The sequence below is a fragment of the Arvicola amphibius genome, chromosome 8 (assembly GCF_903992535.2).
Source record: "Arvicola amphibius chromosome 8, mArvAmp1.2, whole genome shotgun sequence".
In the NCBI taxonomy this organism is placed as follows: domain Eukaryota; kingdom Metazoa; phylum Chordata; class Mammalia; order Rodentia; family Cricetidae; genus Arvicola; species Arvicola amphibius.
Window position 1 is genome coordinate 99817587 of NC_052054.1, and position 24383 is coordinate 99841969.

The 24383-nt window shown below is 48.6% G+C and overlaps 1 protein-coding gene across 7 annotated transcripts in view; it reads left to right on the plus strand.

The window, feature by feature from the left end:
* The first annotated feature begins 1274 nt into the window (after positions 1–1274).
* Hdac4 (histone deacetylase 4) overlaps positions 1275–24383 on the plus strand; it is a 262695-nt gene continuing 239586 nt past the window's right edge. For 6 of the 7 annotated variants that reach the window (XM_038339150.1, XM_038339154.1, XM_038339153.1 and 3 more), the window contains exon 1: positions 2045–2147. The gene's annotated coding sequence lies outside the window, so the exon portion shown is untranslated. Of the gene's footprint in view, positions 1404–2044; positions 2148–24383 lie in introns of those variants that run through there. The other variant, XM_038339151.1, reaches the window with a different exon arrangement.

A 24383-nucleotide genomic window follows, 5' to 3' on the forward strand; every position in this document is an offset into this window, starting at 1 on the left:
ACAGTTTGGGACTGGGACTCTGTGAAGACCTTTGGAACCCTGGGTGGTGCTAGTGTGGCCCCTCTTCCAAGCTAGGTTTGCTGCTACAGCCCTTCTATGTAAAGAGCACAACTCTTCTTATTTTTGTTTTTTAGAGACAGGGTTTCTCTATGTAGCTTTGGCACTTATCCTGGATCTTGCTCTGTAGACCAGGCTGGCCTTGAACTCACAGAGATCCACCTGCCTCTGCCTTCAGAGTGCTGAGATTAAAGGCGCCGGTACCACCACCGCTCAGCTGTGAACCCAACTCTTAATCAGCATACAGCAATACTCCCCACCCCCACTGAACCGTACCTTTTGAAAACAATTGCATCTAAGATTAGATTTCAAAACTTTCTCATGTAACTTTTGTTCAGGTTTGTCTTCCATTCAGTACTCGTAAAATGATTACTGGGTATCAAATCCTTCCGAACATTTTTCATCGGAATGTTAGCTGGCTACAGATCATGCGTTATTTTGTATGTAAATTTGTTAGTGTACTTTTTTGTAGGCGGCTGCACTAGAGCTCCTAAGTGCTGTCATTTTCGTCTGCTCTTTTACTATATTCCATAAATCATCCCTTGGTTTCACAGCTGAGCTACCCTAGCGTATGAATTTCTCCCAATGAACGAAGCTTTCTAAACACTATTACCCTGAGTTCATGAAGAGACTCCACTGCAGTCTGAGAATTGTTTTAATCCACATACTTAAAGCTTTCTCCAAGTCATGGACCAAAAATGCTATTAATCTCTGCTCAATCCTACAAGGCAAGGCCCAGCAAATAGGCCAGTATCCTAGGTCACTAGTCAGAGGCCATGCAGGATGGACCAGGTGCTCTCTCCTTCGGGATGGACACGGGATTCTGGAAATAGCATGCACACAGGATGAGAAGTTGTACTACTCTCCTGATGAAAGGAACTGGACCCAAGGGCGCCAGAAACGTAGCCTTTCACGCCCCTCATAACTGTGAACGCCAATCATAGGTGCTTGGCCCTGGCCTAGGGGACAGACGCCCAGCGATGTCGCCAGCCACAGCCTTGAGGCTGTGTACCCCCTGTCGGCGAACAGGGACGCGGTGGCGGTGACCCCGGGCCTACACCCCCAGTTCCCACGGCCGCGCTCAAAGCCCCAGTGCCAGAGCCGCACCCCCCGAACGGCTCGCCCGCCGCGGGGCAGGGCGGGGCCCGGCGCGCCTGCGCACTCCCCCAGGCTCGGCGTCCCCGGCACGCAGCCCACGTGACCTGTGCCTTGCCCAAGATGGAGGTTGTAACCAGGCCTGGACGGGCCCCCGCCTCGGTTCGCGCGCCTCTGCGCCCCCTTGGAGCATGAGACAGGAGCTCATGCACACCGTATTGACCCAGGCAGCGCCGCGGGCTGCCGAGCAGGTCTGGCTAAAACTTCCAGTCAGTGCCCACGCCAAGCTCCCTGCTCTTTCTCCAGAGCGCAGCTTCCATCGCTGGCGCCTGGAAATCCTCAGTACGCCCCGCTCGCCGGGATTGACAAACCCGGGAGCCAATGGGGTTTTGAACTTTTGCAAGAGGGCGGGCAGAGGCGGAGCCTCTTTGTAGTGCCCGCGGAGTGGGGCCGGCTGTTGGGTTACTGTGGGGCGGGCTTAGGACTCGCGGGCTAATGGGAGGGCAGCTGTGCGCTCGGAGGCGGAGCCGAGCCGTAATTGACGCTTTTTTCATTAGAAACCAGGCAGGGGGCGGGGCCCGCGGGGGGGAGGTGACGCAAGGCCGTTGAAGCCAATGGCTGACGGGCCGCCGGCGGGAGGGGCGGGGCCGGAGTGCCTGACGGGCGTAGGGCGCGGCCTATCCCAGCGCGGCTCTGCGCTCGAGGGGGAGCAGCATCATGGTTCAACGTGGGTCAATTTTTTGTGAATGAGGAGGGGAGGTTGTGGGGCCGCCGCCGCGGAGCACCATCCCCGCCGCCGCCGCCCGAGCCCGAGCCCGCGCGCCTGCTCGCGCCGCCGCCGTCGCCGCGCCGCCTCACGCCCGGCCCCCTCTACGCGGCTGCTGTCGCCGTCGCCGCCCGAGCCAGCCCGCCCGCCGGCGGCGGCGCAGGCTGAGGAGATGCGGCTCGGAGCGCCCGAGCAGGGCTAGACGCGGCCCGCCGCCGCCGCCGCCGCGGTAAGCCACCGGCCGTCATTGTCCGCTTCGCCCGGTCGCTGGCGGCAGGTGGACGCCCGGCCCCGCTGAGGCCTCGGGGCCCTGCGCCGCGGGCTGGCGGGCGGGAGAGCGGCCTGCGCCGGCGGGCGGGCAGGTGGGCGCGCGGGGGCGGGGGCCGGGGCGTTTATGTAACTTTGTCAGCCTGTGAGTTTGCAGAAAACGCCCCTCGGCGACGGCAGGCGGCGGGGCGGGGGCCGCGGCTGGGCCCGGACCGCCGCTGGGCTGGCGAGGAGCTGCGCGAGCCCGGGAGGCGACCCGGTGTCCACCCTGAGCGAGGGTTCCAAAGGCACGGCTGTAGCTCACACCGCTGGAGTCGGTCGGAAAGGCCGGGTGTGGAGCCCGTGTTCCCCTTTAATGCACACCGAAAATTTGTTAATAACTTGCAGCCGCTGATAGCAGTGTTTTGGTTATTGCATGCTGTAAATTGACCTGCTGTGACACGATTTTCAAATAAAGCGTCGCAGAAATTAAACTTAAGTTATTTTAGAACTAATGACTTTCTTAACTAAATCCTAATTGCATTACTGTAGAGACCTACCTAATTGCTTTCCGAGAGCCACTCCGCCTGCTCGGGGAGGGAGGAAAGGCCTGTGTAGTCACTTTGCCTCCCTGCTTTTTTCTGCTCAGGGTTTTCTGCCTGTTCCCGCAAACCACCTAAGCATTTAAGGCCTCGGAGTATTAACGTGTAAACAGCCCCGCCGCACTTTGGGGCTAGGGGGATGCTGGCGGCTTGCACCTTGACCTGGTTTCGCTTTTTCCTCCATGATATGATCGTGGTTGCCGGGAGTTTTAATTGCTTCTGATAATTCCGTGCATTATTTCAGGACCGGCCTGATGAAAGCTAGTGTGGTGGTTTCAGAATCCAGCCAGAAAGGTGGTAGTGGTGGTGGTGGTGGGGATAGTGCTTGGGGAGAGGCAGGGAGGTTGAATTAAGAAAACTCAGCTGCTTGTACACAAATATACACTATAGCAGTTACAAGGCAGCAAAAGTTATTGCAGAATTTTGCAGTCTCTATGGCAACACAATTACTCCATTATAATTGGAAATGCAAAATGCCACCCAGTTAGAAGTTCATCAGAATGGAGTTTTGGATATCAAAAATATGTGAGATTTAGTTAAAAATTCTTTTTTTTTTCCCCCAGGTAGCTTCTGCAGCTCTAGTCTAGGTTCAGTTGTCTATTTTTAAGACCCATCCGCTTTCCCAGATCTGCCACTCCTCGGGATCTGTGGCATCTTTCCCCAGAAGAACTCCCCATTTGTGTGGGAGGGAAGTATTTTCATGCCTTTAAAAACACACACCCGACACACTGTAAGACTTCTATGGTTTTCTGTGTTCTGTCTTTTCTTTTAAAGATCAAATGCCTTCCTAAAGAGCAGTAATCACCCAGAAGAGGCTGGGTTTGCTAGAAGGCAGAGAGAGGTAACACTGCCCCCTTTAGGGGTCTGCTGTCTGCTTATAGGGGAGATGGGAGCGTTGTGGGGGAGGAAAATGACTGTGGACTACAAGCAAGCCTGGAAGGTCTAGGGACCAAGGACAGATGTGACCAAAGTAGCCCTAGCCGGAATGTTCTGTGGTTAGCAACATCAGAGAGCTGTGCAACATAAAACGCCCCGAATGGCACCTCAGAAGCCTAGGGGCTACTGCTGCACGAGGTGGGCGAGATGACATGGCACTCTGTCTTTGTGGGTCTCCCAGCACCCAGCTTGACTTCGGTTTCAAATCTGTGTTAGGAGGATGCCCCTCTTGATGTTTACCAGAAGAGCTGTAGTGCTGGAAGTTTCCACACATCGTGGGGCTGCTGCAGCTTAATTTCGTTATAACTCTTTCCTTTTAACTACTGCATATTTTTGCCCAGTAATCGACTTCCATTTTCCAGCCTCATTGTGAGGTTTCAATGCAGCATGAATGGCTTTGAATTCCAATCCTTTGATGTTGGGGGTGGCACCAAAGGAAAGGCGACTTTGTGCCGTCCTAATTGCCAGAGCAGAAGAAAATTTCATCACTCCCGTCGAGCTCGTCCATGCCATTTTCTATTGAAAACGGCTGTTTTTTCAGAACTCTGAAGCTGCCATAAGTAATACATTAGTACCTGATGTAGGGAGCCAGAGAGATGCAGAAATGAGAGACACCTGCTGCTGCTGCTGGAAGATTGGGGTGGGGGACCTCAGTCCATAGTTTTGGTTGTCTCTGAGGCTCTGGGGTGACTGTGTAGACTTCAGAGGGTGAAGCCAGAGTTGAATCTATGTCCCATTAGTTGTAACCCATTCTATTCTGGGGTAGGGACCCCAAAGAGATTTTTGGTTCTCCAGTGACCTACTGTTAAGCCAATTCTAGGCATTAAGGGTGACCCTGACCTTTGAGGTTCATGACAGATGACCTACGGGCAGAGTCAGAAGTGCTGCTGCATTGGAACAGACCCTGCTCCATGACTACAGAACTCACTGAGCTGAGGTCGGCTGTGTTCTGTCAGGAGGTCCGTTGTTTGCTCATAGGCTCATGTGAATGCGCAGTCTAGGCTTTGTCTAGGGTGGAATGTGGGCTGGCATCTGCAGCTGCTCTTGGCTTTGCTGCTGCCCTTGCCTCTCTGACATGTCTCCTTACTTCCTGGAAGGCCATACCAGGTCCACACAAATGGCCTCCACTGGAACCCTCCATGTAACTGAACTAGGTTAGAATCCTGGAAGTTCCCGAGCAGATGAGACTGTCCTTTCTGGATCAGGGAGATTACACAAATCAGTAGCTAGTGTTTCATGAGCACGCAGTCAGGGCCATGGGCCATTCTTGGAGCACTTTCCAGTTTCCTTTATTGCTCCCATAGCTACAAGAGGTGGGTGATGCTACACATCTTTTGATAGAAGGGATGTGTGAGAGGAGTGGCAGCCTTGCGTCCCAAAGGCTGATTTCTTCTTTGCCTCTGCTTGAGGGCCAGAAAGATCCTGGTGTGGAAGGTCAGTGCTGTTGTTTGGACAACAAGCACAGCTAGCTACCTTGAGAAGATAATTTGGAACACCTCTCCAGTGTAGTGTCGGGTTGTGTGTCCTTGGAGCTGTTGCGGTTCTCTGGGTGTCATCCGGGTCAGGGAAGTAACGCTGATGTTCTCATGCTGTCTTACGTTGTGTCTTCTGTGTATGGTTTTGGGCCAACGGTAGCATTGAAAGGCTCTGGGTTCCATCCATAGCATCGCAGAAACTGAAAACAGAACAGTCCAGTCGGGTTAGCCAGTGGTTTCTACAACCTGTTCCTTGCTTGGGTCTCTTGAGGAGATTGAGGCTGTCTGGGAGCAGGTGGTGGCGGCAGAAAACGGCCTGTGGTCTGTGTCCATCTTTAACCAGAACTGCTTAGTGTTCACTAGTAGTCTGTCAGTTACATGTGAAATTTTTATTGGAAGCATGCATTTGAGGATCACAAACTGAAAAACTACTTCATTTAAATGTTCTTATCCTAAAAGCAAGATAGAGCTTTAAGAGATAATATCAGCAGATTTAACAGTAAGAAAAAGTCTCTGGCAAAAGACTCCATAACCAAGATTCAGAAACAAGAGAAAGATACATAATCTATTTGGTCTTTATGAGATTAATGGCCAGTATATAAAGAGCTTTTCCAAACTAACAATAAAAGGATGAGCTTCCCTGTTACAAGATTAGGAAGGAATGCAAGTAGGCAGATCACAGCTAAAAAGAAAAGACTGAGCTTAGCTAATAACCCAGTATACAGAAGATTCCATCTGTGCCCTTTGTATTAGTTCATTTGATAATAGCACCCAGGATTGTGATAAGGATTCCTGTCCTATGTAAATTATATGTAACAGTTGCTTAGACTGGGGCTTAGGTCCATGGAAGTAGAATGTAAGCACTAGGTATTACACATACTTGTTTTGTAGTGAGAGCAATATATACTGTCATGTAAAATGTTTAATTGTTCTCCAGGAAAGTATCAAAATGTGAATGGCCATTCATTCAAGTGGCAATTCTGTAGCTTAGAATTTATTCTGATGAAAGACTGTAATAAGAACATTATACCCAGGTATATGTGGGGCATGGACTGTGCCATTTAAGAAGTTCAGCTCTGTGAGTACCCTTGTTGCTCCGGAGGGATGGGAAGGGGGATTCTGCCTGTGCATAGCAGGCAGGCAGGCAGGCATTTGGCCCAGAGCAGTCTGCAGACTGGCCTTCTGGTTTTAAGAATCTCTAAGGTGATACTGTTGGCCATTGGAATATCAGGAAAATGGGGCATAAGAGACTTTCATTGTGTTTATATGTATTGGTGTTAGTTATACATTTTTGCAGTATAAAAAATGTAAAGTGGTGCAGTAGTTGTATTAAAACAGTTGTTAGTGCTCTATTTCTTTTTCTTTTCTCTTTTTTAAAGGAGAATAACCAGGTCCTTGGGAAGCTGGTAGATAGACTTAGCACTAGTCGAGTCTGAGACTGCTGCTCTGAATCACTCCTAAGCTCTCCAAGGCGGGGCTGACCTCCTGGGTCTGCTCTGCTCCTGTGCAGTCCGTGCTGCAGGCTGTTTCTAATGGACCTACGAAAGCAGGTTTCTACCTAAATCTCCGTGCAGGAACTCCTCTCAAGGTTCCTCTGGAGGACCCAGAAAGCCTGTGGGTCCTTGCCTCTGGTTTCCTGACCTTCATTCATGGTGTTTCTCCCATTGCTGAGCTTTCACTGTGCTTGCTCTGCTTCCTCGCTTCTGAGAGGTCCTCTTTGGTCCGGGCCTTTGCACAAACTGTTCCTGTTGCCTCTGTCTTCAGTTCATGTCTTCTATTCAACTTAGCTTAAAGGCCTTCTTGCTCTTTCCTCATGTTATCCAGTTGTGCAATTTCAATAGCTTATGGTGGCATTAGTTGTTTCATGTCATCTCTTGCTGGCTGAAGACTTGAAGGAGTCAAAAGGCCAAGAGTGCCTTATACCTGCTTTGTCTGGTCCACGGGCAGCTCAGGTACCTGATGAATGCATGTGCAGTGCAATGCAGGAATTGGATGCAGAGCTGGGTGAGGATGTACACCCAGTCCGTTGCCCCTGTGCTGTCTGCTTATGTTCTGGAATTGCCTGTTCTCTAGCTGCCACCCCCATCTCCCCCCTCCCCCCCAAGCATCTGGGAACTTCTTGCTCCTGATTTTGGAGATTACACGCTGTTAAGTAGATCCATAAATACAAGTGAAGTGGGTTCTGTGATGTAGCAAGGAGTGAGAGGCAGAAAGGACTTACACACAGCTGCCAAGTAGCAAATGGGCCATTGTGCCTGGCCAGGGCAAATGCTCCCAGCTTGTCCCATGGGTGGGTGGTGAGGGCTGGCTGTGGTATTCAAGGTGGCAAGCTGCTGCTCCTGTTAAAGGCATTTTCCCTGTTTGTTTTAATTTGGAATTAATAACATTACTTAGTCATTTCTTATTTAACCTTATAATTTTAACATGATCCCTTAATATGGTTGCATGCATAAACTTTTTAGAGTCTGCTCTGTTTAAAACTGCATGTTGAGCTTTGTTAGTCTACTGTTGTCTGTGAAGTATTCCATCTCTGTGAGTCAAGAGCTTTTGTTGGATTGATGTTTAAGCTTGAGACAATAAATCATCTATGGCTTGAAAGCCTGTAGCAGTATTCCTAGTGGGAGTGCTGTCCCAATGGTGAGGGAATGGTGACTCCCTCATTGGCTTTACGGGTTGCTTTTTTGCTAGAGTAGTTCTTTTTGAAGCAGAACTTTTTATGATTTTAAGATTTTTTATGATTTTAAGATTTTTTATGATTTTAAGATTTTTTATGCTTCTCTTAACCCTTGATCTCTGGTGCTGAAGAAGGTCCTGAATATTTCTGATGGATCTGCAGTTGTTTTCTAAGTATTCATCTTGCTCACAATGTGTCCAGGTTATTGTTTCAAACTAGACTTGGGTGATGGGACTTCGTTGAACACCTGCGTTGTGGCTGGCACAGAGGCCTGGAGCATCCCAAACCTCCTTCCTACCACTGGCCGCCAGAAAGAAACACAGGTGCAGATAGGGACCTAGGAAGAGCAATAGACATACAACAGGTGCTTAAGGTTACCATCCCAAGAACCAGGGTTGTGTGAAGCATGAAGAGGGGAGTCTGAGAGGGCTCCTTGTGGCTGGGGTGGTAAGAGGCCTGAGCAAGTTGGGGGGGGGGCAGGAGCATTTGTCTGAGAGTAAGTAGGTGTGGTCTTTTTGAGTCAACCATAGTGGTGGGACTGCGTCAGGGTGGGAAGGCCCTCATGGTGGGATGATGGCCCAGCTCCAGGGACTGCATAGCTGGAGTATGTAAGCAGAGAAGAGCTGGGTATTCTTGTGCAGGCTGCAGGGAGCTCGTCCTTGTGAAGGACTGCTGTGCCTTGCAGTGCAGTCATCTAGTGTCTAATGGGGCTGCATTCCTTGATTCTGTTTCTTATGCCTATGCCTGGCTCTGCTGCTGCTGCGCCTTACCTCTCTGACTGTGTTGAGACACATCTTTGAAACTCCCAGGTAGCTTGTGGCTGGGATCTGCAGAGTATGTGTTAGGGCTAGGATTTGAGCACATCATGAAGGGCCCCTTGTGCCAAGCTTTTGGGTCACACCACTCTGAAGCTGGAGCTGCAGACCAAGGGAGAGGGGATGGGGCTCAGTCTGTCTTTCAAGTGTGCTGCTGACAGCTTCCTCTATGGCCTACCCAGAACCTCTTAGAGAAGAAGTTTATTCAGGTCAGATGCTTGCTGGGAGCCAGTGGAGGACAACCTCTCACCTTGACATCAGTGTCTGCAGCAAAGCCATTGCTTGATGGCTTATGTCATTGCAGTAGTGTGGCAGCTAGCAGGTCAGCAGAGTGTGGCAGGACACAGAGTCTCTGCTCTTCTTTATTGCTTAGGGGGCACCCTTTAAAGCTTGCTTACCTCCGAACTCATGCTAGAGTCCTGTGATCCACTAGGTGAGGTTTGGGATGTGGCCTCCCGGGCAGGGGGTACAGGTTGGCCAGTTAGGTCTAAGGTGCCCTTGGACTTTAAAGAGCTTAGGAAGTAGTTGGTAAATGCCACAGTGGGTGAGACCCCTTTTGCTATGGTATTTCTGTGAAGTCCATACTAGATAGGACTGGCGTTGGTGATCCCTGTCCCCTTTCTGTTGGATACTCCTGTGCAGCTCCTGTGTTATACTTCCCTTGCCTCTCTGAGCTAGAGGGACACATCCAGGGCTGCTGAGTTCTCTACTTTCCGGTGAGTTCCTTTTCCATAGCCTGTTACTGCCTTTCATTTTTACTGCCCTGGTCATTTTGCAATAGCTCCAGTGTCTCCTGCAGTTGTCAGCTGAAGTGGCAGCTGACCTGAAAGTTCTGTGCTTTGGTACCTATTGAAGTCCCCAGGCAGCAGGGCTGGCTCTTTTCTTCAGCAGCTGGCATAGAGCAAACCACAGCGCTGAGGCTTGTAGACATGCATGTTGGGATTTAGAGTTAGTCAATAGTCTTTCCTAAATAAGAACATTTCCTGTACCAGGATAGATTGTGATCATCATTTGGGTGCGCTTTGGTGACAGATTTTCAGAATCTAAGTGGGGATATAGCTAGACGAGCAAAGAGGCCAACAATGGGATTTTACCTATCTGAGGTGCATTGTCTTCTGGCTCCTTGGGTGGGCTCATTACAGGTGTGGGATGTATACGTGGCTCTGTGGGCTAGGATAGTGGTTCTGACGCTGACTTTCCACAACTCTTGGCTCTTGGAGACAGCTTGAGTGTTGAATCAAACCTGTGTTGAACTCCCCAGCTTAGCCTTTATGACTTTCTTGTCTGGATGGCCTTTGTGCATCTCATGCCATCTGTAGGATGGAGGGAGAGGAGACCCATTGGAGGTTCTAGACAAGTGAACATGCTTAAGGGCTGGCCTTCATTTCCCTGTCTTATTTCTTTCCTCCACCTTATGCTGCTCCTTGTCCTCTTTGCTTGAAGGCCTCTGGTAGGAATAGTGGGAAGGGCAGAACATGTCATCTGCAGGGATGTTGTTGGTGATTAGGCCTTTGATGCAACTGCAGGACTTTCTGAGGCCTGTGTTAGCTTAGGGTATCTCTGCATCTGCCAGAATTGTGGTTGGGAGGCCTCTCAGCAGTGTCATTTGGGAGCAAGAATTTCTCTGTCTTTTGTCTTTGCAGGGGCTGTTTTGTGGCTTGTGGATACCAAGGACTCGAGGGCTCAAGATAGTTGGTTTTGGAATGCTCTGAACCCCTCAGGGCACTACTCTGTATATGACAGTCCCTACCTGCAGGCAGGGCCTGGCCTATGATTGTAATTGTTTTGCCACTGAATCTGCGCAGCTCTTTTGTGTGATGTGAAGCTAGCCAATGGTGCTGTCCATCTCCCGGAGGGGCTGTGGAAGTGGCCTGATGACCTTTTTATGATACATCTCTATTGTCAGTACACTACCTGGTATCATGGAAAAGAACTGCTTTGTGGTCCTGAGCCACAGTGCAGTTACTAAGAGTTTCCCTGTTCCTGCAACTGGGTGGTTTCCACCCTCCTCTTCACCGTTCCCCCTCAATATGAACAAGAATCACTGTCATCCTAGGCAAGCTAACAGAGACTAGAGGGACACTTTATGACAGCATGCTCAGGATGTGGGTGCTGTAGGCATGTAACAGCACCTGGTGGCACAGCAAGGGAGAGAGACCCTGTGTAGGGCAAGAAGGACTGAGGAAAAAGGCCATGGTCACTCTCCATGGGATTGCTGTGGCCAGCAGCATATACACTCTGGAAGAAAGCCCCTGAGGAGTGGAGGCGCATAGAATAGGGGACCAGGTGATGTCCTTCTGAGATGACTGAAAAGGCAGCAAGCATATCTGAATGTCAAACAGATCTTTCTGGTGTTAGCTTTATCAGGTAGGGTCTCTGCGCAATTCATTATTCACTCTGGAGATTGACTGGCCCACTTTCCAAAGTACAGATGAAGGAAGTGTTCCAGCTGGGCCGGAACTGTCTCCTCTACAGTGTATTAAGGAGTCCTCCCTCCCATCCCCCTTGCACTTGATCTTAGAAAAGTCAGCTTCATGGGTGACAGGGCCCTGCTAAGTGTCCTAGAAGTCCGCCACTGCATGCACTTCAGAAAGAGCCGTCTTTGCCTCAGCAGTGTCTTGAGTTCGTGCTGGTTGGTCTGGCTTTGGTCTTACAACATCTCTGAGTCAGGCACTGCCATGAGAACCGCAGCCTGCACTGCGTGGCTCAGCCTACATGCTGGTGCTGGGCTTGCCTCTTCCGGAAACTGACTAGGACATCAGCCTCCGCCTATGGAAATGGCTGCTGTCTAGAGTGAGGGAATGGGAAGGGATACTGATGAGGGTGTCAGTTGCTAGGTTGTTGGAGCTCCTGGATCTTCCTTGGGCTCTGCAGCAGTTCTGGAGCAGTCCTTGAGTGAGCTCGGGCTCATAGCACAAACCATGTCAAACACTTTGTAGACCTGAATCTCATGTGATCCTCTCTGAGGGAAGAATGATCTACTTAGGAGCTGGAGTGTGCTCAGCAAGGTCAGCTGTAGAGCTTGGGTGGGATTCTCCAGTGTTGTGTGCACATGACTCCATAGTGTCTTGCAGAGACAGGGTCGTGCTTTATTCACCTCCAGTGGCTAACTGGGGAATACAGATGACCTCAGAGAGGGACTACGTACCTCCACATGGGTCCTATGGTGGCATCAGGTGGAAAGAGATTATGTTGTAGAGTCTGGTTGTAGTCCAGTGAGGTGAGTGTTCATGGCTGGGGTTCTGAGTAAACAGAAGGGCAGAGTGCAGACCAGAGTGCCAGTAGCTGGGCTGCACAGAAGCACAGAGAGTAGGGCATCCAGACCTAACTAGCCAGCTTCTCTCTGTGGCTGGCCCTGGTCCTTATGGCTGTTAGATGTCTGAGGATACTTCTGCCACAAGGAGGGAGGAGTGGGCAGGTGCCAAGTGTCTCCTGAGAAGACATAGTACAAATACAGCTCAGTCCCAGGCAGTGATCCATGCTATACCCTTTCCTGTGTGCTAGTGAGGTTTTGGAAGGAATATACTTTGGAATTGGACCGAGGGGCTTCAGAGCCTGGGCTTTGTGGTCCTCGTCAGGCCACAGGTCAACTGTTCAGCCTTCTGGCCTCAGTCTTCATTTATAGCATGAACAAGAGAATTTCTGTCTCTGAATATTTTATTATTAGGCATAATGCAGAGGTTGGAATCCTAGCCCCTAACCTTGCACCAGCATGAGAGGAATTAGCCTCGCTGCTTTCTGAGGCTCACATGCATGGGGCCAGCTGTATCTTTCTTTGCTTCTTTAGTGTCTAGCATGGGCCAGGCCCAGTGCTATCATTATATATGGTCTCTGTGCACCATAGCTTGGATGCTCTTGCTTCTTGCCTAACACCGAAGAAGCTGATGTTCCTAGCTTGGCAAGTTCTATGGTGGGAGCCATGGTTTCAAGTTGGCAGCTGCTCTGAGCCTGTGCCTTTTTTGCCTTCATATTAGTTGGGGTACACATGGAATAGTGCCTCAGTTGGAAGAGCACCCACTAAGGAGTCTTGGGTGGCTAAGTGTGTGGTGAGGGGCTTAGACTTTGAAAAACATGCCAGGTGTGCATCTGGCATGGTTGTGTATGAGCTATTCTCTTGGCATTTGCCTGGCTTCTCCTGTTTTCTTGTCTGTACAACCAGAGTGGTGGGACCTTGCCATGGCTATGCTGTGTAAGGATCAAGTATCACATCTCTGGCAGCAGGCACAGGCTAGCCACAGATACGCTTGTGGAGGGAGGCAGCAGCTGTTTTAGCCTTGGTATGCTATGCCTAGTGTAGAGAGTATTCTGACCAGAGCGGCGCCTACACACCCTTCACAGATTTCCTGACATAGAAGGCAAGATGGAAGATTCTCTTAGTGGTTGTGTTGGTGGCCTATGTACCTGGGCAAAGGACACTGAGGACCTATACCATGGGTGGCAAGACTCAGGACAGGAAGTGGCCTTGTGGAACAGGCTGGGGAATGTTCTGGCTACTGGTTGATATTGTACAGCGCTTGGCAATTGCTTTGGCAGGTGACCTTGTTTATGCCATTTGTTAGCTACACTCCCCTTTCCCTTTCTTCAGCCCTGCTTTGGCTCTGTGAATGCAACCCCTGACCCCATGCACATACATATATATGTGCACACAGCTATCATCAGTTGTGTGTGTGCGCACACACGCACACTTGTGAGCATATATATATATATATATATATATATATATATATACACATACATACATAGAGCCCGCATCCACCATGAATTCTGATTTCTCTCATAGATTCCGGTGGGTGAGGATCAGCCAGTGCTCAGTTTTCCTCACCATCACTCACTGAGGAACTGAAGTCTTGGGGATTCTGTGCTTGTGATGGTGGTTAGGGTGATGAGATCCTTGCTTAGGGAGTATGGGCCTTACCCAATTCTTCCTCTGCATGGAGATGCTGGGCCTTAATCTTTAGAGCTGAGAATACTGAGCACTCCTCTCCAGGGCAGAAGTCCTAAGTGTCATCTCATTAAATAGCCTTGAGTGGGCCAGGCATTGGGAGGATAAGGCCTCCTGAGGGTTCTGGGCCTTGGTTTTTAGGCTTCAGAGATAGGCCAGGAATTACACTTAAATTTAGTGCTGACCTCTTTCCTTAGGGCATTCTTCTTAGTTTTTCAGGTATAACTGTGGCCTCAGTCTTTGCCAGGATAACCCTGGAGTATGTCAGAGGATGCTTCTGTCTGGAGGACTCCACTCTCCATCTTTTTGTGGCTTCATATTGTCCATTTTGTTCTTGGAATCATCCAGGGCCCCAGACTTTGTCCCTACTTGGCTTGCCAATTCTGGTGTCCATGGAAATTCACCTTATTCATACTCTTCCTTGGAAGTTAGCCTCAAAGCTGTGTTTCATGGGTCATTCTGTGGTCAGGGCCCTGTGACCCAGTCCTGGTGGTCTTGGTGTTATTTCTGCCTCTGGTGCAATCTCTTTCCCTGTCAGTACTGATGATCCCTCTTCCTGTTTCAGTGTTGACCCTCTCCTGGCTATGACATTGACTTGTCATGTGATTGCTCCAGGGATGCCTTCCTGGCTTGGACCTAATCTTCCCTCAGACCCTAGCCTATGGTTTTTCTACTTGTTACCCTGTACTCATCTTTCCCCTTCACGCCTGGTCGTGCCATTCTCCCCCTGATATCTGCCTCATCTTCAGGGTTCTCTTGGCTTGATTCAGCCCCCTTATGCAGGTTCCTTCCTATATTCTCCCTCAGTGGACACATCGCCTTGGCCCTGTTTGGGACACTCTGGGCTTTTCTGCTTCAGGCCTTTATGAATTCTTGCCTTGAGCTGGTTTGGGTTGTTAGGACAGAGCTGCAGGTGATTGCCCTAGTTGTCGCTGATGGCCAGACAGTCCACTTTTGACTCTAGTGACACTGTCACAGCCTTCCTGCTCCCTTGGTACTGACTATTGTCCTTCTTTTTTCCTGCCCTCTTGGTGAGTTGTGAGGAGTGGTGGTGAAGGCTACGATTATAGGGTCCAAGGCATGCCATGCTACTTCTTCCTGTCCAGGAACTGAAGCAGGTGGGTGCCGCTCTTATACAGCTAAGTCTCATGCCTAGGCTTGAGGCTGGGAATAGGTTGCCTCTGGGCACCTGTTTTTCATTTCCTTCCTTCCTTCCTTCCTTCCTTCCTTCCTTCCTTCCTTCCTTCCTTCCTTCCTTCCTTCCTTCCTTCTTTCTTTCTTTCTTTCTTTCTTTCTTTCTTTCTTTCTTTTTCAAGATAAGTTTTCTCTGTGTAGCTCTGGCTGTTCTGGACCTTGTTCTGTAGACCAGGCTGGACTTGAAATCAGATTCATCTGCCTCTGTCTCCCAAGTGCTAGGTTTAAAGGTGTGCTCCAACACACCACTGCCCATCCTACCTTCTCCATAGTGAGCTCTCTTGTTATTAAGCTGGCAGAGGGTGGCCAGAATCCCCTTACATTTGGACCTTGAAGGGCTCCAGAACTGGGTGCTTCCTCCTTTTGAGAGTAGCTGTCCTGCTTGTCCAGTGTATTGAGAATAAGAACACTTTCTCTGCCTCCTGGTATGAGGGAGGCTAGGAGGCAGCAAAGTTCAACTAAGACATGTGCGTGGTTAGTGCTGGAGAGAGGGGTGGGGAGTGTTTGAACCTAGTCATGTGAGTCCTGATTCCTGAGAGAATCATCAGAAGAACAGGGCATACCCCGTGGAAGTCAGTCCTGGCTCCTTGTGTATACACAGGTGTGTGTGTGTGTGTGTGTGTGTGTGTGTGTGTGTGTGTGTGCTGTGTAGTATTTGTTTTCTCCCACCTCTGGGCTTACTTGTACTCCTGCACTGGCCCCTACCCACAGCAGTGTGGTAACCTGGGGAATGTATAAGGAGACATTTCTGGTAAGTATGTCCTTGACCTGTGGATTCATGAATACGGAAGTTTGTCTTAAACTGCTAAAACCTCATCCTTGGCCAGAGGTGGTAGTGTACGCCTTAATTCCAGGACTCTGGAGACAGAAGTAGTCAGATCTCTGAGCTTGAGGACAGCCTGGTCTACAAAGTGAGTTCCAGGATAGCTAGGATTGTTATACAGAGAAACTCTGTCTTGGAAAACAAAAACAAGATTACTCTAGGTCATGTTTAATACATTGAACATTTTAGGGCTAAAAGCAGAAGGGTCCTGGGAGTGTGCTTCGCAGCCAGTATGTGGTAAAGCAGCCAGACCCATCTTAGCAGTCAGCCCTTGCTCCTTTGGAGTAAGGGCAGTTCCTTTTTATGGAAGGCTTCCTCACAGAGAGGGGATAAAACCTTCCAAATGCCGTTTTGCACGTATCTGAAGGGGTTGTGAATCTTTGGAGTCCACCAGGTATCTTGGGCATCTCAGATTAAGAACATGTGGTCTTTTAGACACTAGGTACTTAAAACCTGCCTGGCTCAGTGTGGCTTGGCATGCAACCAGCTCTTAGCAGCCATGGTCAGATGTGCCCTGGGGTCACTTCTTTCTCCCTGTCCAGGGTGTTGTTGGAGGAGATAGGAAACTGCACCCCATTACTCAGCCACTGCAGAGGCGAGCTGACCAGTTGAGATGCCAGTGTCTGTTGGCTCCTTGAGCATGTACACAGGTGCATCTGTCTCTCAGCTTCTCTTCCTTGGTTCCTGCTCTTGTCCTTCTTGGCCACAATTGGTGCTGCTTACCCAGGGATTAGATTTTTCCGCACACTCTGCAAAATTGTATGGACTTACCAGCATCTTCTTTTTTTTCTTATTTCCATTCTGTACCTGTCTGTCTCTTTTCCTCTCTCTTGTATGGGTCAACCTCTTAAGTCCTGCCATCTGAGAGGAGCATTGTGAGTTGCATGGGGGTGGGGTTGTCTTTCATCAGAACAGGGAAGACTGTTTGCCTAGTCCTTCAGTGTATTGGGTTTGGAGATGAACTTTTCTTGGTTGCCCTACCCATGGACCGTGTCCTTCGTGTATATTTCTCTGAGATTCTTGGAAGGTTCTGTTATTAGGTACCCATTCTTCCCAGATGGTTCCACTTGGTTAAGAGAGGTTTCCGCCTACCTTAACGGTTAGATGAGTTTTCTAGGTCTGACACAATCTCTGCACAGATTTCAGACTCACAGTTTGCTAATATCTTGTTCACACTCTGTATCGAAGTTTGTGACTGACAAAGGTCTGTACAAGGCTGCACCTCTTATGGGAAGAGCAGGGCCAGGCCCCACTAGTGAGGGGCGGTGCTGGACCTACAGTGATATGGGATTTTCCTGAGCATTTGGGATGGAGTAGCACAGGAATCAGGTGTCTTCTGTGTACTGGGGAAACCAGAGCAAGATGAGTGTGCTGTTGGATAGGTGCCTTTAGCATGGGTATATTAATCTCAGAGGTACCTTTCATTTGGCCTTAGAGAAAGTAGAAGCCGTCACTTAGGTCGGGCTGTGTCCGGGACGCTCTGGCCCACCTCTTTCTGTTGTGGGGACCTCTGGAGAAGTGGGCAAACCTACATAGAGGGGAGGGCCCTACACCTCTTGGGGTTTACCCTCAGTTTCTGAGAGGTGAACCATCCAGGTTACTACTTGGTAGTCCTCCATTTATGTGATCAGAAAGGTATATATTAAGAATTTTGTTTCTGATTGCCTGAGTATTTTTATTAAAGCATTTCTAATATCATTAATATTAAGGGAACTAAATTGAAAGAATAGATCAGCAATACAAATAAGCAGTTACTGTAATTGGGAAAATACTAATGATTTAATTTGCATATGTGGCAGAAGCATTTTTTATGACTGCCTTGATAATAAAAGACAGGCTGAGTAGCACAAATGCAAGCTAATGAAGAAATCCATTAATTCTCCTATTCATTTAAAAAATGGTATTCCCGGCTTTTACAGTGACAGTTTAATAATTAGGGTGCCTAATTTTAATCTGTTCCGTGGGTGCACACCGTGCCTAGCTTGGGCAGCCAGCTGCCAGTGGTGGGATTCTGTGCTTGACTGAAAGAGTGCAGGAAGCTGGGGTCCTAATATTGAAGCCATAGTGATATGATACTGTTGGCTGTGTGATTTCCATTGCTATGGAACATGTGAGCCAGTCTTGTTGGAGACTGTGTGGTGACTTGAATCACTCAGGGTTGAGTCTGTTGGAGGGTTCTCATCCCTAGGTGTTTTTTGACCCATCCTTCCCCAGGAGCCATCTGACAGTGAAGGAGATGGTCTGGGTTGTGATAACAAGCTGTGCTTGTGGTACTGTGTTAAGGCAGTACCCACAGGATGCACCCCCATTCCCACCCTGCCCCTGCCACTGCTACTTTTTAAATGCTGCCAGTACTGGCCCAGAAAGCCCTGATATGAACACTTCTTGAACTTGAGAAGCAGTAGTGGAGGGTGGTGAGTCAGACTAAACTGCTTGGGGGTATGTTACACACGTCATTTCTAGTTTGGGGGTGAGGAAATGAAGTCAGCTCTCATTTACATATTTTGCATTTGAATGAAGTGTACCTTTATCCCTTCCTTTTCTGATCTTTTAATTTTTGTCTTTAAGCTTTGGAAGATGGGTCTAGATTCCCCAGAACTTTAGTTTAGCAGAGCAGACAGATAGAGATAACAAAGAGGCTTATTTGTGTTAATAACTGTACAGCATGAAAGGAGACTGCTCAGCTGTAGTGCGTTTTTAAGAGTATGCAAAGCAATGCACTGAGATTCCTTGGTCTTGCCCTGTAGCTCCCAGGCTGCAGTTTCCATTGCAGTGGGGAAGAAAGGCAGTCAGTAGGTGACATGTCACACTGAGTCCATGATTGTTTCCTTCACTATGACATGATATGCTTCTCCCATGTGTGACAGTTCCAATTTCTGTAAATACATGTACATGTTCTGAAGTTGTGTGTTGACTACTGTTTGTCACTAGTTATTTTACCAGTAGCTGGAATGTGAACACAACTTCTGTTCTCGGCATCCTGCAGGTGCTAATGAAGGTGCCCATCACTGTGCATTGCTACACACTGGGAAGTTTACATCAGTGCCTTTCCTTGTTCTCTGAAGTGGTCTATAAAGGCTAAGTAGAAGAGGACAGGCAGCATGGCTTTGAATGGAGGGGACGTAGAAGGAATGAACCCATATAACCAAGTAACTTGACAGCTTATTGGATTTGTGTGTAGCCTTTTAAATTAAAAAGTGTGAAACTTGACTCTGACCATCTATAGGTGTACTGTTCAGTAGCATCAATTCACAGTCATAACCAAATGCAGAGTATTCTCAGAATTCAAACTATAATGCTGTTATAGGGTTGAAAGATGAGTGGCTTTTATAAAATGCAGGTTCTTGTTGGTCCCATGTTGAGCTCAAACACTTGCTCAATCCAAAACAAACAAACACAAGATGGGATGAGACCAATGTTTGTAAGTGTTGTGTGTGTTATACAAGCGGTACAAGAATATCTGATATGTAACAGTAGTTTATATTTAGTGGCTAATAATGCTTAATATTGTCTAATTGCAAAGTACATTTAGTGTCTACATGTGTGCATGCATGAGTCTGTACCTGTGCAATTGATTAGAGGCCTTTGGGGAACAAGATCCATGAGTCACTGCAAAACTTGGACCTTTTTACCGTTAGTTCTTGCTGACAAGATTCAAACCTCCAAACCTGATCAGGCTGTCTGCCTTCTTTCTCTACATGAATCAAACTCAGCTGATGGCCTTGGTGCTCAGGAGTTAGGATTGAGACTTTGCATTGTCTCTGTCCTGGGTTGTGCCCTCCTTTTTTATGCCTGGTCCTGGCCCAGTGGGAATTGGTGCTGCTAGTAGGGGCTGGGACAGTGACTCCTCACCTTACTCCTTACTGAAGCCTGTGGTGATCTGCATTTGTCTTCTCCCTGCAATTACCATGTGGCCTAGACCTGGGGAATTGTTTGTCATTGTCCGGCATCTTCAGTACCTCTGAGAGGGCCAGATCTCATTCACAGACATTATTGCTCTTTCTCAATGACCTATGATGAGGCAGGTGCTATTAGCTGGTTCCTAGTGTTCTTCAAGTTTCCAATGTGGAGAACTATCACATGGCCCTGGAGATACAAAGTCTGCATGAGGGCTCAGCCCAGTCAAGCTCAGCTCTGCTCAGCCTGGTGCTCTGTAGGGCCTTTTGTGGATGGAACCCCGGTGGTGTGAAGACAGGGTGAGGGTGACGAGTCCATGAGCTGGGAGAGCAGCTAACGCAAGAAGACCATAGACCACACATCCTGGAGCAGGTGATTTGAAGGCTTTGGCACTAGCACCCCCTCCAAGGATTCAGCTTTCTTGGATAGCAGCAATCACATCTGGAGGACTGTGCTAGGCCTGCCCTTTGCAGAGAAGACTGGAAGAGGTGGGCAACTGGTAGCTCTGTAGGCAGGCGGGGGCTGATGTTGGGTACTGCCTGCTCAGGTATTTTAGCGCTCACTTATTAATCACCACCAGCACTTACACTGTCGTCATGATGAGTTTCTTATTTTCTGGTGGGCAGCCTGCTCATGACCAGGGCTCACAAATCTGTCCCTGCTGTGGGACCCTAGTATTAGTATTGAGACCCACTTTTTTCAGACTGGCCCAACTCTTCTCATGTACTCTTATGCCCTTTCAATGATAAGTCTCAGTTTTCCTCTCTTCATCCCTGGAGTTTTCTGCCTCCCAGCTTTTGCTCCTCTAATTTGTCTTTAGGAAGGGCAGGTCTCTAAGATTGCCTTTCTACACCTTGCCTGCTTCCACCCAGGAGTTCATTGCTTTTGGCACTTTACACTACATGACTTGCCCTATGGAAGCATGTTGTTCCGAAGATCCCCATGTGTGATCAGTGGGTTGGTACAGGTCATCTTTCTATGAGAATGGAGAGCTTGGGAGTTGGGTGGAGCTAGAGGTCTGCAAAAATTTGTTTCTGAAAGACCATTTTATCAGAGGCAAAATCTTCTCGGAGAGGAGAGTAAGATACACACATACCCTCATTGGAGTGAAAGAGGATTCTCAAAAGACAAGTATCCTAGATCCCTAGTGCAGCCTTGGGATAGCGGCTGAGAGCAGGCAGCTCAAGGGCCTGCAGATAACATTAGGAAGTCCTTTGTGCAGGGAGGTAAGGATATGACCCTATAGCTGAGCCTCTCAGTATAGTAGTCTTTTGGCACTGTCTGGGTATGTGTGTACAGCGTGGAGACTGACAGGGGTGTGTACACCATTCTTTGACAGGTTCTTAGCTTCTTTGCCTCCCAGGCCCCCCATTCCATCTTCTCTTTGATGGAGGTCATTACTTTATCCCATCTCCACACTTGCCTCTTCTTGATGCTCCTTGGTGTTCTGGTTTACTTATTTATTGATTGATTTTTTTTGAGACAGGGTTTCTCTGTAGCTTTGGAGCCTGTCCTGGAATTAGCTCTTGTAGACCAGGCTGGCCTTGAATTCACAGAGATCCACCTGCCTCTGCCTCCCAAGTGCTGGGATTAAAGGCACATGTGTGCCACCACTGCCTGGCTCCTTTGGTATTCTGTCTCTGACTGAAGTGTCTGCTGGGTTTTTATCTTCGTCCAGGAGCACAGGTCTTGGAGCTATCACACACAGCAGTGGCAGTGCTTTTCTGTGGCCAACTCAGGAAAAGGTACAACCACATAGTCACAGCCTAGTCCATGTCTGTGTCTTGACTGCAGGTCAAGAGGGCACTGGCCCACATACGTAGGCTGAGGGAAGAGATGCGATACTGTGTGTTCTTTTCATTCTTTTTGGAGAATGGGAGAGAAGTTGTTTTGCATTTCATAAAACATTCATTTAAATGTTTGAAAGGCTTTGTGATTGACAGACACCAGGCAGGTGAGGTGGCCTTCGTATGGTGTGTGAAGTCATTGCTATAGCCTCAACACAAGAGGGAGTCAGGTAGCATCATGCCTATGATCTACTGGGTAGGCCTGCTTCTGAACAAGTCTGTGATGCTCCTGATGAATCAGATCTCTGTATGTGATTTCTGCCCTAGCAGGACCCACTGCCGGTTCTGCCCCTTATCAGCTGGTAGTGACAGAATGATGGATATTGGGCTGATGAAGGTGTGGCCCTGTGTGGTTTGTGGGGTCTCCAAGTGGAGACAGCAAGAGCTGAGTTGCTCTTCTTTTCTCAGGGAGGGGGATGCACTGAGGAGGTGTGTGGCTTTCGGTAGAAGACAGCCTCCCACCACAAACCTCATGAGAATTCCAGTAGGCACTGGGAGAATGTTGGGCCTTGTTTAGGCTGCAGATACAGGGTTGGCTGCACACTTGGGAGCATCACACTACATGATGTGGGAAGTGCCATTTTAGTTAGCAGGTGGCATTGGGACCATGGTGGCTGTTGTTACTCAACCAGATCATTCTCTTTCACCTCATAGAAGCCAGAACAACAGGCACACTGGCTATGAGTCACTGACAGGAAACCCAATGCCACACTTCGTGTGCTTGCTTTTTGCTGTCTTGTTTTAATTTTTCTCTTGTTTTCTGTTGCTTGAAGGTTACATTTTCCACCTTCTCTTATTGTCGTCATCACCTTCATCATCGCAGTCATTCCCTTTTAGCAGCTGTCTCCTTTGCTCTCCTTTGCTGGGATTTCAGTTGATTCCTTGTGGCTGAAGGTTCTGACACTTACCCAGCCTGATTCTGGATTTCTTTGTGGGATTTGGTTCTGGTCTTTGTCTGTGTATTCTAGGATCATGTCAGTCAGTCATTGTCCACAGCATCTTGCTTTTCTGGCATATCCTCTGTGTGCTGTGTTACCTCAGTGGCATCTAGTCTTAGTGTTTCTGCTTTTGCTTGGTCATTTTCCTGGTTATCCCTTAAGTGGTGAATTGTCTTTTCATATAAATCTAAGATGGATTCAGATTCACATTTAAGTAGCTCACTGGGGGTGGGGGTACAAAGTCTTTTGGGCTTATTTCTCATCCATTCAGATCCTGTAAGCTGCCCCAAACACCTCCTTTGGTGTAGTAAGAATTCCACCGAGAGCAGGCAAAAATATCCTCAACCTATTCAATGAGTAGATGAAAATTTTGGAAAATGTTTGACAAATAGGAGCCATGCTTATGCAGAGTCTCACAAACAAGAGCAGCCAATTCCAGAGTAAGTGAGCTTCAAGGGCAGCTCAGGAAGGAGCAGACTGCCAGCATACAGAACACTCCTGTATCTTGTGCTCAGATACCAGACAGTTAGAGGCCGCTTTAGGCACAGTTTGGTAGGTGAGAGAGAGAGAACCAGTGTCCATTTCAGGAGGGGCTGTGGCTACCCCTGTTCGGTGTGACTCATTCAACCCCATGCCCCTCTCTACCTTACTGGTGTAGAACCGAGGTATGAGCTTCTCTACTCTCCCCGTCTCCAGACACTGCACAGGTGGTAAGACACTTGGAGGGCAGTCTGTCTGTATGCAGTTGGTGGTGATGAAATGAGTACACCTGGGATGGTGTGTTCTGGAGGTGTGACTGAATGAATGGGCTATGGAGAAGTCTGTGTGACAAGCCCATGTTTTAAGACACAGTACCTACCTGGTATAGGCATGTGTATCTTGAAGTAGAGGGGCACACCACTAGGACCCACAGGATGAAGGCTGCCTGTTGAGCTGTGGTGAGAAAAGAGAGAACCCGATGCTTGCATTCTTGTGTGCGTGACTGTCCTCACATAGTGTCTGGAAAGTGCCATAGTACCCTGGAGAGAACAAATCACAGAAGCAAGGTAGAAAAAAAAATTGATTTTCCACCCTCTGAAAAGGCTTTGTGGTCCTCAGAGGCTCCAGAGTACACTGAGAACTGCTACTCAAGTGGTGTCTGTGGTTGGAGATGGGAACTCATTGTCACTGATTTTCATCTGTGACACTGTGAGTGAGGCTTCTGTACAGGTGTCTGATACTGCCCCAAGTTAGTGTATCCAAGTACCTGCTTCTCTATCAGGATGGCGCTCTGTTTACTAGTCCAGGGCTGTGGTGGCGCACGCCTTTAATCCCAGCACTTGGGAGGCAGAGGCAGGCGGATCTCTGTGAATTCGAGTCCAGCCTGGTCTACAAGAGCTAGTTCTAGGGCAGGCTCCAAAGCTACAGAGAAACCCTGTCTCGACTTAAAAAAAAAATGGATAGAAGTGGATGTATTAGTTAGTTTTCTGCTCTGTGATTAGACACCCTGGCCAAGGCAATTTATGGAAGAAAGAGTTTATTTTGGCTTAATGGGTCTAGAGGGCTAGGAGTCCATCATGGTGGGGAAGCATAGCAGCAAGTTGCAGGCATGGCAGCAGGAGCAGGAAGCTGCTTGCATAGAGCAGAGAGAACAACCTGCAAGCTGCATAGTTCTTTTAACTTCATAGGCCACTCCAAGTGATGGACTTCCTTCAGCAAGACCGCACCACGTAAACCTCCCCAAACAGTGCCACCAATAACTGGAGACCAAGTTCAGATGCCTGAGACTTTGGGGGGCAATTCTCATTCAAACCCAGAGTGAGGCTTTGAAGCCATTTGCTTTTTGCTCTGGGATCCTGTGTGGGTCATTGAGAAGTTTTGGGTTTTCCTTGGGTGTTACAGCCACCTACCTGGGACATCCTGGCCTTTTGTTTGTTGCAGTTTGGTATTGAATAATGCATAGGATCCCGTGCTAATCTGGGTCTCCTCTAAAGTCATTCTCTAAATTGTTTCATTTTGCAGGCAAAGGAAACAAATATCATTTTATCTGAATGTTTGATCCAGTTGAACCTTTAATGAAGAGTTTATTTTACCAAG